We start from the raw sequence: 16,864 nt of genomic DNA on the forward strand, positions 1-16,864 counted from the left end.
AAAAAAGATAAAGTAATTGCACAGTATTTTTTCCAGGAAACTTTAGCAAACAATGCTAGGGGAAAGCTTTATTTGTGATGTCTCTATTTCACAACACATTACACATAATAATTATCAGAAAACGTAAAGGGAACTTGGGATTTTAGTGAATCTCTGACTCACATCCCTTGCAGTGATCACAGAATCTCAGTTATATGATCTTATTATATAATCTTGACAATTACTACTCTCACAAAGTAATCTCTCCTTTGCCTGAAATTTTGAGCTTCCCTTGTCACACTGAGCTATTGTTACTTGATGATACATTTATTGAGAAGATTTCCTGGTGATTTAACTACACTATATATTACACATGTCCTTTATTCATTCACATATCACTTTATCATCTAGCCAGTTTTCAGCAAAGTAGGTTCCTAACATATACTTGTAGAATGAATGAATCTGCTCAATACTGATGACTTCATTATTCCATAAACTTGTAATGTTTAGTGTATTTTTCTGAAACATGATGTCAACCCTAAACTCCATCTAGACTAACCTTTGTTCTCATGGTGTGTGTGTGTGTGCGTGCGCGCACCCATATGTGAGTGTATGTGTTATTTTGACATTTTAGTGACATTGTATAAGCCAGGGATACTGTGCCAAATGCAAAAGTAATTATAGAAGATTTTTTGTTGTTCTTGTTTTTAGTATACTTAAAATGGAATGATAAAATTTGTATTCTCAGATATGCTGAGAAATACGTAGTTTCTCTATTCTACAAGTTTTGTCTCCTTTTTGATGAGAGTGAAAATAAATAAGCAAATAACAATGCTAAACTTTGGTCCATGTGATAAATTTTATTTTTTGTGTGCATTTGATTTATACCAACTGCAACTTTTGTGGTAGGCATTATAATGCTCTTCCCTCAAAGATGTCTCAATTCCCATAACCTGTGAATATGTTACTTTACATGAAAAAGAGACTTCACCTATGTGACTAAATTAAACATCTTCCTGTGGAGAGATTATCCCGGAGTATCACAAAGGTCCTTGAAAAAAGGAGGCAGAAGGGTTAGAGTCAGAGAGAGAGATTTGAAGCTGTTATGCTGTTGGCTTTGGATAAGGGAAGAGGCCATGAGCTAACAAATGACGGCAGCCTCTAGAAGCTGGAAAAGGCAAGGAAAAATTCACCCCTGGAGCCTTCCTGAGCAATCCAGCTCCACCACTGCCTTGATTTAGCCTAGTAAGACTCCTCTTGGATTTCTGACCTCAAGAACTACAAGGTAATGAAATTGTGTTGTTTTAAATCACTAAGTTTTTGGTAAGTTGTTACTGCTGCAATAAGACACAGATAACACTCCCTGCTACAACAAATTAAAACAATCTCTTTTGGATGACTCTTCAGAGTCTCTATAGGTGTAGTGTTCAGTGTCTCCAAATCCTGCTTCACCCCTCTTAGTCTCAAAATATAGGAGATGACTTACAGTGTTTTTATACCACAGAGTTAAAGAGGACTTCGAAACTGTGCAGGGTCAGTGGATCCTCTATCCTGGTCAACTTTGTTTTTTTCCTGATTATGCTGCAATTATTGGTCTGTCAGTCTTTCACCATTAAGTATGGTAATTGTAGGCTCTCTGTAGATACTCTTTATTAAGTTGAGGGAGTTCCCTTCTATTCCTTTTTTTCTGAGAGTTTTTATCGTAAGTGGGTGTTGAAATTTTTCACATGATTTTTCTGCATAGATTGATATAACCATGTGATTTTGCTTTTTGAGCCTATTAATAAGATAAATGGCATTACATAATTTTTGAATATTGAACGAGTAGTGCCTCCCTAGAATAACCCCACTGGGTCGTGGCATATAATTGTTCTATATTATTGGATTGTGCTTGTTAATATTTTGTTAAATGTTTTTGTGTCTGTATTCATAAATGATACTACTCTATAGCAATTTGGGGGAGGCTTTCTTTGTGTGGTATCAGGTATTAGGATAATAATAACTTCAAAAAATCAGTTGAGAAGTGTTTCCTCCTTTTTAAGCATCTGAAAGAGTTTGTATAGAATTTGTGTTAATTCTTCTTTAAAAGTTTGGTAAAACTCTTCTTGGAAACCATCTGGAGATTTCTTGGAGAAATCTTGGAGATTTGGAGATTTCTTTTTCAGGAAGTTTTAAATTATATATCCAATTTCTGTATAGCTATAGGGCTATTCAAATTATTTTACTTCTGGTGAGTTGTGGTAGTGTTTTTCAAAGAATAAGTCCATTCTAAGTTGTCAAATTTATGTGTTTTAGAGTTGTTCATAGAATTTCTTTTTTGTCCTTTTAATATCTGCAGAGTCTATACTGACATCCTATTTTCATTCCTGATATTGGTAATTTTCTCTTCTTTTTGTTTTTCAGCCTTGCTAGATGTTTGTCAATTTTATTGACATTTTCAAAGAATGAATTCTTTGTTTCATTGACTGTTTTCTATTGTTTATTTTTCTATTTTCTATTTCAATGACCTCTGATGTTATATTTATTATTTTCTTCCTTCTGCTTGTTTTGGGTTTATATTATTCCTCTTTCTCTATGTTCTTGAAGTGGGATTGTAGATGATTTGTTTGAGGCTTTTTATTTTTTCCACTGCATTTATTCGTATACATTTCCTTCTCAGCGCTGATACAGCTGTGTCTCACAAATTTTGGTGTATTATCTTTTCATTTTCTTTCATTTCAATGTATTTTTAAAATTTTACTTGATGCTTCTTCTTTGACCCATAGATTATTTAGAAGTGTGTATTTTAGTTTCTAAGTATTCAGAAATTTTCCTGTTATCTTTCTGTTATTGATTTCTACTTTGATTCCATTGTGGTTGAAGAAGATACTTTGTATGATTTCTATGCTTTTAAATTTTTGATGATTTTTTTAAAAAAATGTCATCTATCTTTGAATATGTTCTGTGGCCACTTGAAATTAATGCGTATTCTCATATTGTTGGGTAGCATGTTCTAGGAATTTTGATTAGTTCCTGTTCGTTGATGGTGTTATAGAGATTTTATATATACTTGCTGATATTCTGTTTAGTTGGTATATAAACTGTTCAGAGAGGAGTGTTGGAGTCTCCAACTATAATTGTGAATTTGTGTATTTCTCCTTTCTGTTTAGTCCGTTTTTGTTTCATGTATTTTGAAGCTCTGTGTTTGGTGCATACACTTTCAGGATTGCTATGTCTTCTTGGTAAATTGACACTTTTATCACCATATAGTGTCGCTCTCTGTCTCTGGTAATTTATTTTGCTCTGAAATATACTTTATTTAATATTATAGCCATTCTTATTTTCCTTTGATTCAAGTTTACATAATATATCTTTCTCTATCCTTTTGCTTTCAACCTGCCTGTATCACTACACTTGAAATGAGTTTCTTGTTGACAGCAAATAATTGGGTCAAGTTTTTCAATCCACTTTACCAATCTGTCTTTTATTTGATGAATTTAGACCATTTACATTTAACGTAATTATTGCTAAGTTTGGTCTTAATTCTGTCATTTTATTTTTTTCTGTTCCCTCTTTTACATTTCTGTTTTCTTTTTCTTGCTTTCATGATGTTACTTTAACATTTTTTTTAAAATTTCATTTCTTTTTATCTATATTTTCATATGTTTTTATCCTTCCTTGTATAGACTTTTTTTTGTAGTTGCTCTAGGTCTTACATCATATATACATAACTTGCTATAGTCTACTGGTGTCATCATTTTACCAGTTCAAGTAAAGTATAGAAATGTTATGTTTGTTTACATCTTTACCTTCCTTTGTTTAATAATATAATTTTCTTAAATATTTTTTCTACATACATTTAGAACAATATCAATCATTATATTAATTGTATATTTTTACAATTTTTGATTCAATGTCAACAATAATTTAGAAAACTCATGAGGAAAAAATGATATATTGTATTTGCTGATATTTTTGCTTACACTTTCCTTTCTTCCTCCCTGATATTACGTTTCCATTTTTTTGTTTGTTTGTTTCATTTCTTTTAAGAGAAATTCCTTTATCCATTCTTTTAGATTAGGTCTTCTGGTGACATATTCTCTTGGTTATCAATTATGTGACAGTGTCTTGATTTCCCTTCCATTCCAGAAGGATATTTTCACTGTGCATAGGATTCTGAGTTGACAGTTCTTTTCTTCTAATACTTTAAAAATATTGTTCTTCTTTCTTCTGGCCTCTGTTGTTTCTGAAGGAAAATTGCCTTCATTCTAATTGTTTTTCCTCTATAGTTACAATATCATTTCAGAAGTTTAATGATGATACACCTTGGTGGCATGGATATGTTTAGATTTGGTGTTTATTCAGCTTCTTAAATCTGTATGTTTTTGTTTCTTGCCAAATTTGGGAAGTTTTTCTCTACTGTTATTTCAAGTAACTTTTCTACTCCAGTCTTTTCTCTTGTTCTCCCAGGACTCTGATAGCATAAAATTTAGATTCTTTGCTGTAGTCTCACACTGATTGCATAATTTCTATTGTTCTACCTCCAGAACCTGACCCATTTTTCTCACCATTTCATTCTACTACTGAGCCCATCCACTGATCTTTTTATTTTAGTAATTGAATAGTTTATTTCTAAAATTTCCATTTGGCTCTTTTTTGTATCTTCTATTTCTCTGCTGAGATGTTTTATTTCTTTGCTGAGGCATTTGAATTTTATTATTTGTTTCAAGTATATTTGTGATTGATTGCTGAAGCATGTTTATTAAAGCTACTTTAAATATTTTTCAGATAATTTAGATATCTCTGTCATCTCAGTGTTAGCATAGTTGACCATCTTTTTTCATTAAGTTTGATATCTTCCTAGTTCTTGGTATGATCTGTACTTTATTATTGAAAACTTTACATTTTTATACTATGCTATGAGACACTGGATCTTTAAACTTTCTGTTTTAACAGGATTTCTGTGATACTGCTCCAACAGAGAAGGAGTTGGGTGAAACTTGATTCCTGCCAGATAGAAATAGAAGTCCAGTTCCCCACTCATCCTCCATTGACTCCCAAGGAAAGTGGACTCTTTGTTACTGTTAGACTGGGGTGGGAGTTCTGGGTTCCCACATGGACTCCACTGACATTGTGGTGAAGGTTGTTTTCTTACCACTGGGTGATGGCAAAATTCCTGAATCTCCAGTGGGCCTCCTTTAATTCCACCTCAGCAGAGAGTGGGAGGGGGCACCTCATTACTGCTGGATGGGTTGGAAGTCCATGTTCTCTACGTGATTCTCACTGACAATGCTGGATGGGAGGACTTATTACCAGCTGACAGTGATATAAGTCTCAGCTCCCTAGCTGGCCTTCCCTGACTTCACCAGGACAAGGGTTTTATGGTGTCTTGTGACATCTGTGTGAGGATGAAAGTCAAGTCTTCCCACTCAGTTTTTCCTGGCATGGGTTAGAGTGGTGCCACAGGTTTTTGTTTGATTTTATTGTGTTCTATTTGTTTTTGGTTTTGGCTAGAATGGAGTGATTATTGTGTAAGATTTCTGTCTTTCTAGGTCGCTTCTTTCCTAGTCTTTTGGTTAGAGAAAACTATTTGTTGGCGCTTTTATTGATTGTACTCATTGACATTTCCAGTTTGCTGAGTTATTCAGTTCCAAGACTGGTGTACATGAGACAAAAACAAAACCCAGGGTACTCATCATTATGCTGTTCTTTGTTTCTGAGGTACCTATCTGGTCTGCTTTTTTCTTTTCACCTTTTACTGCCTTATGTTTGTTTTATATATAATGTCCCAGGTTTTAGTTGTACTTAATGGGGGGAATAGGAGAAAGTATGTCTTCAGCATCTTCCCAGAAGTCAAAATATCTCCTAGAAGTATGTTTTTAAATTTCCAAGTATTAAGAGAGTTTATCAATGTCTAATTTACTGACTTCTACCTTTATCCCCTTGTGGTCAGAGAGTATACTATGGATGATTTCAGTCCTTTTAAACTAATTAAACCATATATACAGGATATGTTATATCTTGATGAATATACCATTTATATTTGAAAAGAATGTATACTCTTCTCTTTGGGGATAGAATGTTCTATAAATGTCAATTAGGACAGGTGGTTAATACATAATATAGATCTTCTAGATCCATATTTAATTTCTCTATAAATGTGTTCTCAACTACTAACAGATGTTTGTTGAAATATCGATCTTAAATTGTGGATTTATCTCTTTCTGCTTTCAATTCTCAGTTTTGCTACATATATTTCAAAGCTCTGTTATTAAACATGTAAACATTTAAGATGATTATGATTAAGATTATTATTATTTATCCTCTAAGTGTGTGGCTTTGAAGAAAATATTGACAACTGCTGCAGTTTGGTGCCACTGACTTGACGCCAGCAGTTTTACCCATCATTGCTTTTGCATCATCAGTGTAATTGTCAACCCAATGAAAAATACAAATAACGTCTTAGTAGTATTATGAAAATAATTTTGATTTCCAAGTCCCTAAAAACATATTGGGGATTTGGGGTATCCACAGAGCACATTTTGAGAATTGCTGTTATATACCAACGGGGAATCCAATGAACTACTATATATGCAAAGATATAGCTGGATCTCATGTATATTCTGCTAAGCAAAAGACACCAGACACAAAATTGCCTACCACAATTACATTTAGAAAAATTCAAAAACATATAAAACTAATATTATGATGATAACATCAGAATTATGGTTACTTTGGAAAGTGTAATAACTGGGAGGTAGCATGTGAAAGTTTCTTAAGTGCTAGTAACATTCTATTTTGTGATCTGGGTGGAGGTTACACATTTGTGCTCATTTTTTTGGTTATCAATCAAACTGCAGAATTATGATTTGTGCATACAGGCATAACTCCTTTTATTGTGCTTCACTTTATTGCACTTCATAGATATTGCATTTTTTGCAAATTGAAGGTTTGTGGCAATGCTGAGTATAGCAAGTCTATCAGCATCATTTTTCCAAGAGAATTTGCTCACTTCTTGTCTCTGTGCCATATTTTGGTAATTCTCACAATATTTCAAATTTTTAATCATTATTATATTTGTTATGGTGATCTGTGATCAGTCATCTTTGATGTTACTATTGTAACTATTGTAATCACCAAGCCCATACAATACGGCGACTTCATTGCTAAATGTTATGTGTCTTCTGACTGCTCCACTGACTGGCCATTCCCCCATCTCTCTCTTCTCTTCCTATTCTCTGAGACACAACAATTTTGAAATTAGGCCAATTAATAATCCTATATTGGCCTCTAAGTATTAAAATGAAAGGAAGAGTCACAAGTCTTTCACTTTAAATAAAAAACTAGAAATGATTAAGTTTAGTGAGGAAGGCATGTTGAAAGCCAAGTACTCTTGTGCTAAAAAATAAGCCAAGTTGTGAATGCAAAGGAAAAGTTCATGAAGGAAATTAAAAGCGCTCCTCAGGTGAACACATGAATGATAAGAAAATGAAGCAGGCTTATGGCTGACAGGGAGAAAGTTAATTTAGTGGTCTGGATAGAAGATCAAACCAGTCACAACATTTCTTTAAGCCAAAGCCTAATCCAGAGCAAGACCCTAACTCTCCTCAATTCTATGAAGGCAGAGAGAGGTGAGGAAGCTGCAGAAGAAAAGTTTGAAGCTAGCAGAGGTTGGTTCATGAGGTTTAAGGAAGAAGCGTTCTATCCAGAAGATCTAGCTAAGATAATTAATGAAGGTTGTTACACTAAACAACAGATTTTCAAGATGAAACAGCCTTAGATTGGAAGAAGATGCCATCTAGGACTTTCATAGCCAGAGAGGAGAAGTCAATGCCTGGCTTCAAGGCTTCAAAGGACAGGCTGACTCTCTTGTTAGGGGCTAATGCAGCTGGTGACTTTAAGTTGAAGCCAATGCTCATTTACCATCGGGAAAATCCTAGGGGGCTTAAGAATAATGCTAAATCTACTCTGCCTGTGCTCTAAAAATGGGATAACAAAGCCTAGATGACAGTACATCTGTTCACAACATAGTTTACTGAACACTTCAAGCCCACTGTTGAGACCTACAGCTCAGAAAAAAAGATTCCTTCCAAAATATCACTGCTCATTAACAGCACACCTGGTCACCCAAGACCTCTGACAGAGATGTTCAATGAGATTAACGTTGTTTTCATGCCTGCTAACACAACAAGCATTCTGCAGCCTATGGATCAAGGGGTAATTTCAACTTTTCAGTCTTTTTATTTAAGAAATATATTTCATAAGGCTACAGTTGCCATAGATAGTGATTCCTCTGATGGAACTGGGCAAAGTCAATTGAAAATCTTCAGTAAGGATTCACCATTCTATATGCTATCAAGAGCAACCATGATTCATGGTAAGAGGTCAAAATATAACATTAACAGGAGTTTGAAAGAAGTTTGTTCCAATTCTCATAGATGGCTTTGATGGCTTCAAGTGGAAAGTAACTGCAGATGTGGTGGAAATAGGAAGAGAACTAGAATTAGAAATGGAACCTGAAGATGTGACTGAACTGCTAGAATCAGATGATAAAACTTTAATGAATGAGGAGCTGCTTCTTGTGTGGTCGAGCAAAGAAAGTGTTGTTTGCTCGTTTTGTTTTTTTTTTTTTTTTTTTGGTGAGGAAGATCAGCTCTGAGCTAACATCCGTTGCCAATCTTCCTCTTTTTGCTGAGGAAGGTTAGCCCTGAGCTAACGTCTGTGCCCATCCTCCTCTATTTTGTATATGGGATGCCACCCACAGCATGGCTTGACCAGTGGTGGGTAGGTCCACTCCCGTGATCTGAACCTGCTAACCCTGGGCCACTGAAGCGGAGCACACAAACTTAGCCACTACACCACCAGGCCAGCCCCAAGAAAGTGGTTTGAGATAGAATCTACTCCTGGTGAAGATGCTATGATGATTGTTGATTGTCATTGAAATGACTTTATTGTCATTTAGAATATTACATAAACTTAGTTGATAAAGCAGCAGTAGAGTTTGAGAGGATTGACTCCAATTTTGAAAGAAGTTCTACTGTGAGTAAAATGTTACCAAATAGCATCGCGTGCTACAGAGAAATGATTCATGAAAGGGAGAGTCAATCGGTGCAGCAAACTTCACTGTTGTCTTATTTTAAGAAATTGCCACAGCCACCCCAACCTTCAGCAACCACCACCCTGATCAGTCAATAGCCATCCAGATCGAGGCAAGACTCTCCAGCAGCAAAAAGATTACTACTCACTGAAGGCTCAGATGATGGTCAGCATTTTTTAGCAATAAAGTGTTTTTAATTAAGATATGTACATTGTTTTTTTAGAGATAACGCTATTGCACACTTAATAGATTACAGTATAGTGTAAACATAACTTTTATATGCACTGAGAAACCAAAAAGTTGTGTAACTTGCTTTATTGTGATATTAGCTTTATTGCAGTGGTCTGAAACCAAACGTGCAATATCTCTGAGGTATGCCTGTGTTTTTTTTTGTTTGTATGTAATATTTTTGTAGAAAAGTGTATTATAAACAACTAAAATTTAACGTTTTAATTTGCTATTATACTTTTTCCCAACAGGGATTTTAGGGTACGATCTAAACAGCAGACCAGAAAATAGGGATTTCTTTTCTGCTTATAAATTCTTGAAGCATGTTTTCAATAAATTCTGATCATATGGTAACTATTGTCTGGCTCTTTTATGTTTTTCTTGGTTTCTATTTAAGTTGTCACTGCTGGAATTAATTTCCAGAATTTTTTTTATGTGACTGTCTCAACAATCAAGTCTTAAAAATTGAACCCAGGGCCGGCTCCGTGGCTTAGCAGTTAAGTGCGCGCGCTCTGATGCTGGCGGCCCGGGTTCGGATCCCGGGCACGCCCCAAGGCACCACTTCTCCGTCCAACCCAAAGCCGAGTCCCACGTACAGCAACTAGAAGGATGTGAACCTATGACATACAGCTATCTACTGGGGCTTTGGGGGGAAAAAAATGAATAAATAAAATCTTTAAAAAAAAAAAATTGAACCCAATACAATCACAATGATTTCTCCATAAATTAGTTATTTTAACATTATTCTCTAATTATGTATTTGATATTCCTTTCTCCTGCTAAGTATGTTTCTAAAAGTTAAAGACATCTTATTCCTATTTGTATCTCCAGTGTCTGGCACGACATTTGGCACATAGATGTTGTATTAATTTGCTAGGGCTGCCATAACAAAATATCTCAGACTGAGTGGCTTAAACAACAGAAACTTATTTCCTCATAGTTCTAGAGGCTAAACGCCTGCAATCAAGGTGTTGGCGTGTTTGGTTTCTTCTGAAGCCTCTCTCCTCAGATTGCAAACGTCCAGCTTCTCACTGTGCCCTCACATGCCCTTTCCTCTATTTGTGTCCTAACTGCCTTTTCTTACAAAGACATCCGTCATAGTGGATTAGGGCACACCCGCATGACCTCGTTTTACCTTATTTACCTATTTAAAGGCCCTGTCTACAAATACAGTCACATTCTGAGGTACTGAGGTTTAGGACTTCAACATACGAATTATGGGGAAACATAATTTAGCCCATAACAGACGTATTGAATAAATGAATGTATGCATGATATTGTAACATAAAAGAATAAGCACTGAAATAATAGGAAAATGAATTATGGTGTTTTCTTGCCATTAATTCATATTAAGTTGAGCAAAACGCTTATCTTTCTTGACCTATTTAAGCAACTGTAGTATTAGATAGTTTTAGTTGCTTAATTTTCCACTTCTATAATTCTATTATACTATGTATGTAAACCATTGTAATTTACTTGTACAGCAAACTTCCGTAGAGTTTCCAAATTTTTAATGGAATGATCAATTTATTTTAATTTAATAAATATTGCCTTTAACCAACTAAATAAGATAAAAATCAAATATACTTTGTGACATAGGCCAACATTACTGTTCTAAATAACATTAATATGTAAGTACAAAAATTGCACTGGAAATTTTTACTACTTAGGAATTTTAAAACACATTTTAGTAACATTTCTCTTATTTTAATTAGTGTGTTAATGATTTATAAACTGTTGCATTTCATTTTTAGATTTCTACAAGGACATAAATAATTATAAATCTTTGTGAAGAAGTATAGGCATAAACAAATAAAATTTTGAAGTTATCAATACTTATTTTTATTGTTTTCTAATTTTCCTTCTCCTCCTTAAGTAGCACAAGAACCCGTGAAGGTGAGCAAGCGTTTAAATTGCTAAAAGACAGGAAGAAAAACTATTAACTCATTCAATCAACTGGATGAGTCCTTGAATACAACAGGGAAGAGTATCAAGCTTATTATCTTTTAGCAGTAAAATTCCAAAGTAACAATGTAGTAGAAAATTTTGTTGCAACAAGATAGTTTCAAATAGAGCTTAACTATGTACTGCTTATGTTTTTCAAAACTATTTACGAGCTATAAAGGGAAGCTCACACGGCATAATATCTGTCATTATACTCGTCAATATTTTTTGAAAAAGGACTCTGTAGAATTTTATTATTATTATTATTTCCCCTTGTTCTGAGAAAAGGAGATAGTACATATTTGTCTTATTATGCAACATTAGACAGTACTACAATAAGCAGATATTATGTTAATGTTTTCTTTTACCCCATCATATCATGCTTCTCAAATGTCTTTGAAATATAATTAAGAATATTCTTTTAAAACTTGGATTGCTGTGCTTAAGCATTTTGATTTCAGAAAAACATCATGCCATTTGTGTTTTAATGTGTTTCATTTTTATTGAAAATGGCATTCCATGTCATACATTTATGATATTTTAAGAAGCTAATCTTAATGAATGTATCAATTAGGGTCTAATAAAGAGACAGAAACCAAAAATTTAATAATAATTTAAACATGTAACAAGGAAAGTAATATGAAGAATTAATAACTATAATCGGGAATTAGGGTAATGAAGGGTTGTCAAAGGGAACTCTAAGTAACAGAGAAATAATAAATATAGGAGCAGTTGATGGAGCACCCAAAGGAGTATCCCCCTCAGACAAAGATCCATACCATGTTGGAGATGGCATGACTGTTGATCACTAAATGTCAGTGAAATTGCTGTGGTGTTGCTATTTCTTATTATTTTCTTTCCAATGTTAGACGTCATTTATTGGTGTCTATTATGGAAGATGAGAATTTAAGTATCATCTTGCTTCCACCTCCAACCAACATAGAAACAATATTCTCTTCCCCATTGTTCAAATATAGTTAAAAATAAATTTTTGGTTAAATCATGTTTAATGTTTAGATTGTTTATTGACATAAAAATTAAGCTGAGCCTTATAGTACACTACTATTATTTTTCATTTCTTGGAAAAATTTTGTTTTTCTTGTAGTCACTCATTAATTTCTTGTTTTCATTTGTTTAATTTTTTCTTTGTTGAATGAGATTAACTTTCAAATAGATCTTCTAATTATATTTCCAAAGTAACAGCAAATTTTTCTGATGTCAATTATTTTTTCCTTGAAGATATTAGTTATGGATCATTGTCAATTTTACACCACCAGCAACCCTTCAAAACCCTCTTCTGCAATTCAGAAGAGAAGCCAAGACCTACATTTCTCAGGATCTTTTTGCTCATGTACTTCCGGGTCAGAATGGATCAATAAGAGACAATCAGGCAGATTTCAGAGGAAGAAGAAAAAGAGAGGACATTGCTCAAGGGGGTTGTAGCCAGATGCTTGGGCCTATGTGAATAAGACTATGATGTCTATAGAACCAGCCTTTCTGCAGCCAAAGCCGAAACTGCAAGAACTCTCCTAAGTTTCTTAAGAATATGGGCGGCTTCTTGCTTAGACAGTTTTTTAGAAACGTCTGGCTCGTCACCCCAGGCTGAGAGCTTAAATGATACCTTCCCTGACTGTCACTCCTTATGACAAACAGATGTGTTAGCCTTCAATTCTATCTATTCAAACCCTTCTTACTTGGATTACACAGAACGTTTTCTGCTTCCTTGAACAAATTCTCATAAACATCATGTTGGAACTGGAGTTGCTCATGCTCCAGTTGGAACTTGCTGTTCTCTAGGCCATTACTCAACTGTAATGACTGGAATTTCTTAGTCATCATCTTGGGAAGTCCATCTTCCATCTCCAAATATTTGATCTTTTCTTTCCTGCATTAAATATGTAAGTATTTTCTTGGTTTAATCACTTATATTTTTGCAGCACATCAGCCAGAATCTTATTATTATTATTATTATTTTTTTTTGAGGAAAATTAATCTTAAGCTAACATCTGTGCCGGTCTTCCTCTACTTTGTATGTAGTCACTGCCACATCACGGCTTGACGAGTGGTGTAGGTCTGCAGCCAGGATCTGAACCCGCAAACCCTGGCCACCAAAGTGGAGTGCGCAGAACTTTAACCACTCACCCACAGGGCCAGCCCCCAGAATCTCTTTGAAAAAGGTACATAGCAGATACCGGTTTTTTGTTGTTTGTTTTTGCCCTTTACAAGTCAGGAAACAATTTTATTCTATATTTTTATTGGTTTAGTTACATAATCATTTAGTTATACAATTTGATATAGGAAACCTATCACTGCATAAAATTCTAAATTTCAGTTTAACCAATCCTTTGTATCTCTCCTGTTTATTTTGTTTTGTTTTTATTTCTCTTTTCAGAAGCTCTTTGTCCCTAGAGTTCTGAAATTGCACAGTGATATGCCTTCATGCATAGTCACTTCTTTGAGGTGAAATATATATTCAGTAAAATTCTCCAATTTTAAGTGTATAATTTTACCAGATTTGGCGAATGTATAAAATCATGTAAGTACATGAACATTTCAATCACCCCATTCTATTACCACAGATTTGACTTTTCTAGAATTTCATATAAGCACAGAGTCTTTTGTGTTTGGCTTCTTTAACTTAGCATATTGCTTTTGAGATTCATCTAAGTTGGTGTTTTACCTGTAGTTTTCTCCTTGTTGCTGAGTAGTATTCCATTATATGGATATACCAAATTTGCTTATACATTCACAAATTGATGTGCATTTGGGTGGTTTCTGGGTTTTTTTTTTTTGCAGGGGAAGATTCATCCTAAGCCAACATCTGTTGCCAATCTTCCCCCTTTTTCTTCCTTTCCCCCACCCCGCCAAAGCCCCAGCACACAGTTGTGTATAGCTGTAAGTTTTCCTGGTTCCTCTATGTGAGCCGCTGCCGCAGCATGGACACTGACAGATGAGTGGTGTGGTTCTGCACCCAGGAACCAAACCTGGGCCACCGCAGTGGAGCATGCGGAACTTTAACTGCTAGGTCATCAGGGCTGACTCTGGTTTCGGGTTTTTTGGTTATTTTGAATAAAGTTGCCATGAACATTAACATACACATCTTTGTTAGACATATATTTCCCTTTCTCTTAGATAAATACCTAGAAGTGGATGAATATTTAACGTTAGAAAATGCTCTCATTCCATTTTCCAACGTGGCAGAGTTGTTTTTTATTCTCACCACTGCACTGGCAATCAATGGCCTTTTAAATTAGGAAATTCATGCCTTTTTGTTTTGGGGAATTTTATTATAGCCTGTTTCTGATAATTTCCTTTTTTTAATCTATTCTCTTTTGTAAAACTCCCCTTATTTTGTTTTGGCAATAAGATGAATATGTTAATATTGAAAGATATAGATATAGATTCTTACACTTGAAATAACGTGTATTACGTTTTATTGAATTTTCAAAACCCTAATGTTATTCTGTAATGGTATTTGCCTTCTTGGTGTATTTTTTTAAAAATACATTTGCTTAAAATGAGAATAAAATGGCTATGCTCCACTTCTTCAGAATGAATAAAAACAACTCAGTAGCAAAGGCATTTTTATAGAAGAAATATCAAACTTCAAAACAATTAAATAGATTAAAGCGTCTTCTTAAGAGATGTGCTTTTTGAGAGCTTGGGGAGTTAAATACAGAATTTCCATTAAAATGACTGAGAAATTGTGCATGAAGTTTCCTACTTGCCTTGATGAACATTCTGCCTTTCCTATTGAATTTGAAGAAAGGGAGTAATTCCATAGTTTAAAGAGTACCTGGCAATCTTGTCAACACAGACATTCTCTCATTTTAAGTATAAAGTGTTTATGTGTATTTTTTGAATTTTGAGCTGAATAACAAGTGTACTTGTTTTACATTTCATTCCTATATGTCTTATTGCAGTAGTGCAAAATGTTACATCTATTTCTATTTCTTAGGATTCTGACTAGTCTCCTATAATAAAACTTAAACTTAAGATTTTTTTCATTAAATTTAAGAAAATTCAGTACATTGAGCTATTTGACTTCCTTGGTGAAAGAAGTCAGATTTTTCTAGCACAAAGTTGATTCTTGGGAAATGATGTGCTAGATATTTATGACACAAAAAGGATTAAGGATGAAAAACAATTGCATTTCTTCTTTGCCTTCCTAGTGGAAATTTTTAAATTCTTGACACCAGAGTCTCACACATTTAATGCGTGGCCAGATTCTTTTAAACTTTTTGCCCATGATAACGGCTCAAGCCAAGGTTGACATAAGGGAAGCCACATAGTAGAAAAGAAAAACTCTATTGTAACTTTGAATGACCTATGACAAACTAACCCAGCTGGATATGCACCCTCCAGGAGATCTAACTGCTCTGTAGATTCTATGGCCCCTGCTTGTGCATGTACCTCCCAGCTGCAGTAAAATAATAACTTTGTTCTTTTGAGTTCCTTAGGAGTGCGATGACCCCCAAACAGAGTCTATGCTGATAGCCATCATCAATGAAAACTGAAAGATCCAGTGTGGCACTCCCAGTCTGTAACACCAGAGGGTCAACATTCCTAACCGCCTCTCCTATAACCCACTGACCTATATCACTGCTGTAAGATGTTGTGCCCCCTTAAGATGCTTCTTTCAGACATTAGTCAGTCATCTTCCCCCTTGCTAGCAAGCTGTAACAAACTGCCGTTTCTTTTCCACCATCTTGCCTCTTGCCTATTGGCTTTTGTCTCATGGCGAGCAGATCATGCTGTTTGTGCAATAACACCCACACAATGATGTTCAAAAAAAAAAATCCTTGCATTTAATCAATTTATTGCCGGTTTTATAGATGACATGATTAAACTGAGGAGTGTATACAAAGAAAGTAAATATACTATTTTCAACACTTGATGACTCTACATTAGACTTTAAATGTGTAATCATCAATTGTAGCAAATACTGTTGATGCCTTGTCTTATATCCTCTTGGCCCACCTGAGTTACCTGAAGTTGTGATAGAGGTAGACAGTTTCAGCATGCTGATAGCTTCCTATTCAAATGCCTGAATCATTCTGCTTCTCTACTAGGAGTCTGGGGGATGGCTTCCTCAGCTACTGCAGGAGCTTGTTTGCTGTGCCCAAATGGAACCTAGAAGAGTGAGGGAGTCAATGTCCCTGAGGGCAACCCTCACCAGCAGGGTTCGTGACCTGTCCTCTTGTGGAGCAATTCGAAGGTGTGTTCCACATAGTATCTTATAGGGTTCCCAGTGTGTTTGAGTTCTGTTGCTCATTTATACATGTTCTTGGCTTTTCTCCTTTCCCTGTCTAGCCTTACTACTCTCTCGCTTGTACCCCCTTAGATTACATTGTAGATAGACTACTTGTACCCGAATTCTTGTCTCTATATCTGCTTTAGGAGAAACCTAATTTAAAACATCTTGAACTATTTCATGTTATTATCTCAAAAACACCGAAAAAGAAAGAAAATCTTCTTAACAGAACTAATGTGATTTTTCAGTGGAAGAAATTTGAGTTATCTGCATACTCATTTCCATTTTCTAATTATTTTTGATGACTATATTATAGATTATGAATTTTAATTATATTATCTATAGGTGTTGCAATTTGAGGAAAGCAATATTGAAGAAATATC

This window comes from Ceratotherium simum, chromosome 3 (genome assembly GCF_057802395.1).
Source record: "Ceratotherium simum simum isolate JZ-2026a chromosome 3, ASM5780239v1, whole genome shotgun sequence".
NCBI lineage: Eukaryota > Metazoa > Chordata > Mammalia > Perissodactyla > Rhinocerotidae > Ceratotherium > Ceratotherium simum.